The sequence below is a fragment of the Herpailurus yagouaroundi genome, unplaced genomic scaffold (assembly GCF_014898765.1).
Source record: "Herpailurus yagouaroundi ecotype Mexico unplaced genomic scaffold, PumYag 254, whole genome shotgun sequence".
NCBI classification, from domain to species: domain Eukaryota; kingdom Metazoa; phylum Chordata; class Mammalia; order Carnivora; family Felidae; genus Herpailurus; species Herpailurus yagouaroundi.
In genome coordinates, this window is record NW_024412471.1 from 353,365 (window position 1) to 358,092 (window position 4,728).

Below are 4,728 nucleotides of genomic sequence, written 5' to 3' on the forward strand. Positions count from 1 at the left end.
TACATACATACATATATATGTATGTATATGTATGCATATATATAATACCACAACTTCCTTATCTATTCATCAATCCATGGACACTTGGGCTCTTTCCATAATTTGGCTATTGTTGATAATGCTGCTATAAACCTGTATGGAAATGTTCAGTAGTTATTGAAGCTAATATTACAATGTATGTTAACTAACTGAAATTTTAATAAAAATTAGAAAAGGAAGGGCCTTAGAAATAATGCTGTCTTTAGATGACAAAATAAACAATCAAACAAAAAACAAAGCAAACAAAAAAAATTGCTTTTCAAAAGACACTGTTAAGAAAATGTAAAGAAAATTCACAGACTTGGAAAAAACATTTGTAAAATACATATGCAGTGAAGGACTTATGGCTAGAATATATGTTAAAATGCTCCAAAAATAGGGACTCCTGACTCAGTGGAGCATCTGACTCTTGATTTCAGCTCAAGTAATGATCTCAGACTCATGGGATCAAGTCCCACCCACATCAGGCTCTGTGCTGAGCATGAAGCCTGCTTAAGATTCTCCTTCTTTCTCTCCCTCTGTCTCTCTACCCCACTTGTGCTCTCTTTCTCTCTCTAAAATATAAATAAATAAATAAATAAATACATACATGCATACATAAAATGCTCAAAAAAAATAATAAGAAAATAGACAACCTGGTTAAAAAATGGGTGAAAGATTTGAACAGACATTCCAACAAAGAAGATATATGGATGGCAAATAAATACATGAAAATACCCTTAACATTATTAGTCATTAGGGAAATAAATATTAAGAGCAAAATGAGATACTACTCTACATACATTAGAATGGCTAAAATAAAAAAAAAATAAATAACTGATAATACCAAGTACTATCAAATATGTGGAGCACTTAGTTCACTTAATCATTGCCGGTAGGAATACAAAATTGTACAACCACTTTGGAAAATAGTTTGCCAGTTTCTTAAAAAATGAAACATACCCTTATAATTTGCCCCAGAAACTCTATTCTTAGATATTTAACCATGAGAAATAAATTTTATATTTACAGAAAAACTTGTAAGTCAGTATTTATGGTGACTTTATTAAGAATTTCCCTGAACTGGTAGCAACCCCAGTGTCCTTCAACTGGAAAATAGATTAAAAAATAATCTGTACATTTGGGGCACCCGGGTGGCTCAGTCAGTTAAGCATCTGGCTTTGGCTCAGCTCATGATTTCATAGTTCATGAGTTTGAGCCCCATGTTGGGCTCTGTGCTGAGAGCTCAGAGCCTGGAGCCTGCTTCAGATTCTGTGTTTCCCTCTCTCTCTGCCCCTCCCCTGTGCATTCTCTCTCTCTCTGTCTCTCTCAAAAATAAATAAACATTAAGAACATAATAATAATATACATTTACACAATATAAAGCTACTTAAAAAAGAAAAAGGAATGAAGTACTATTACATAAAACAATACAGATGAATTTCAAATGCACTATTCTAGGTGAAAGAAGCTAGACTTTAAATGCTACATATCATGTAATTGCAATTACACAGCATTGTGAAAAAGGCAAAACTATAAGGACTGAAAGCAGATCAGTGGTTGCCAAAGACTGCATGGAGGAGGGGTTCACTATATAGGGTCACGAGGGAATGTTTTGGGGTGATGGAACTTTTTGTTGCTTTTTTACATGGCTGTGTTAGTCAAAGCTCACAGAATCGTGTACCTAAATGGATGATTGTTTTCTCTGAGTAAAATAAATACCTCAAAAAATCTGACTTAAAAATAGAGAAAAAAAATTTAATATTTTTGAGGAATACATGTAAATATATAAAAATACGCCAGAAGGGAAGCAAAGAATAGTAAATACAAGACTCAGAATGGTGATTACGTCCTCATTTTCATGTGGGGGGTGGATTTTGGCATTTTTGCTATTTAAATGATGATAGGATAGATAGATGATTGATAGATAGATAGACAAATTCATTAAGAGAACCTTGCATGGACTGATGATGAACATATATTACAAACCAAGATGTCAATCCATATCTGTGCACCTGAGATCTGATAATAACAGAGCTGAGCGAAACTCCAGAAGTAAATATCTTCCCAGAATACTACTTTTGGGCTTACTCATCTCATCTTCCTCTTTCACAGCATCAGTCATTAATTGTCATGGAAAAGGGCTGATCCTTGTTTGTTTCTTTGTTTATTCTGTTATTACTAATATGTCTGTCTTGGGAAGATTATCCTGGAGCTGGACCTCAGATTAAGCACTTCCTGCTCCAGAGTTAACACACAGGTTATTAGGTCATAAAATCCTCTCATAAAACCAGGTGAGTGTCTTCTCCGTGTGTGACCCCAGGTTCCTTACAATGTCAGGGCTGCTAAGACATCCTCATACTGCAGCTCAATGCAGCCTCCCCAGGCTCTGGGCTGTGGGCTCAAGTGTTCTGTGAGTTTGGACTGAGGACTCTGTTCTGAGAAGGAAAGTGTGGACCCTGAGGTGGGCAGTTTCCAGATTAAGTAGCTCATCTGGAGAAAGGAAAGGAGGGATATCTGAGGATATGGAAACAAGGCACTAAGGCAGGGATTCAGGCATGGGACTGGAAAGAAGCCATCTTCAAGTCCATTCTTGAGGAACAGAAGCACTTTGCTGACAAGTTTTAGAGTGGCTTGGGTCACATTGACTGGGGACACCTGTTACACCAAAAGTGCAGCCCCATAGCAACTCAATTTCCACATCGCTGGGATTAAGCATAGCCTCTGTGCAAATTTCTAGAGAACCACACGACATGGAAAATACTAATTCCCTCTGCAGCGGGTCTGGAACCCTGAGACAGTTCCACTTCAGTTTACCCTGTAACACCCACATTTAGCCTTAGGTTCAGTTATTACAAATGTAAATACTTTGTTGTTTGTTGTCCTAACTGTATGCTTGTGTGAAATCATACCCAGAGGCAAATTGGGATCTCCTTTGAAGCAGAGAGGACAGCAATTGTGCCCTGCTTTCCCCTCCCCACTGCCAGCACCCAGCTCTGTACCCCAGGACCATCCAGGCTCCCACATGGATCTTCAAAGAACTTTAGGAATCACTGATTCAGAATGAGTAAGTTGTGGATTGGAGAGAAAAAGAAAACTATAGCCTATGAATTTAGTATCTACAAATGGGTATTTAAGCTAACAACAAATCAAAATGTAATATATTACATTTGCTATAATGAAATTTAATTTAATTTAATTTAATTTAATTTAATTTAATTTAATTTAAATATGTGAATGTTGAAGTCTCAATGATAATTTTATTTTTGTTATATATCATGTAATACATTTTATTATCATATTTGAGATAAAATTTGTTAAGGAATATATGTGTAATATCACAATTAAATCAAATGGACAATAAGGGCGCCTGGGTGGTTCAGTCAATTGCGCATCTGGCTCAGGTCATGATCCCAGGGTCATGAGATTGAGCCCCATGTCGGGCTCTGCACTGAGCATGGAACCTGCTTGAGATATTCTCCCTCTCTCTCTCTCTCTCTTTCTCCCTCTCTCTCGGCTCCTCTCCCCTGCTCGGTGCTCTCTTTTTCTCTACAAATAAAATGAATCTTTAAAAAATGGAAAGATAGTATTCAGTTTACATAAAGCTTAGCCATTATGAGGTTTATGCTATCAAGCAAGGCCCACATACCACCTCCACCACCATCAACCTCACAATTACCAACCATGTTTGCAAAATGATTCATTATCATCATTTGCATAGTTTTTCCTTAGTTCCTCCAAGCACATGGGCCACTATCTTCTATCACCTTCTACAGTGTTAGAATCAATAGTATATATCCCACAGTCTGAGAGATGTGGACACATGGAACAACAATGAAGAGGTGGATCTATTCTTTACTTCTCCTCCTCCCCCTCCTCCTCCTACTTCTCATCCTCCCAATTTCCCTCTTCCCCCTTCTTCCTAATAATATCAGTTGTGAATCTTGTCCCATCAAAAGTCATTGGTCCCTTCTCCACTCTAACTTTTATGCTGTTCTCCCTACTACCATATGGGAACCAGGAGGTCCCCCTAGGAAACTTTCTCTCTTAGACATGAACTGGCTCCCAACCTCCATATCTTACCCTACCCATCACACCCTCACAGGACAATGACCTTGTTCAGCTGTCACCTCCAGAAAACATCTGAAGTCTCCATCACCCTTCTGGTGCAATGGGGGACTGACCTCCAAAACCTGGGATCTTAGGCTTGAGGTCTTAAGAAACACTTCTGTTTAGCATTTATGTTATCATATGCAATATATTTGCTTTTCCATGTGATTGTCCATGATCTGTGAGGTACTTAAGGGAAGAAACTGTATTATCTCTCTGTATTATTAGTGTTGCATGTACTAAAAAGGGACAGAGCCTATGCCAAACCATGGAAGTGAAGGACTGAATAAGGGCACAGCAGCTGGTCCAAAGCAGACTAAAGTGGGAAGTAATTTGGTAGTCACAGGACATCCTGGTTCTACCTTAGAAGAATTTTAGGGTCATGCCCAGGAAGACACTGGAGGCAGACAACTAGGAACCATGCCAGGCTGTCCCCTCCCCTGGTTGTAAAAGCAGCAGAGGGCTCCGGCCTGCATGACAAACCCAGCCACAGGATAAAAGTGCTCCTGCCCTGAGCTCCTCACCCACAGCATCTTCAGGAACAGCCTCATCTTGCCTCCTCTGTATCTGGTGAGTGTCCCCTCAGCTGGGAGCTTTGGG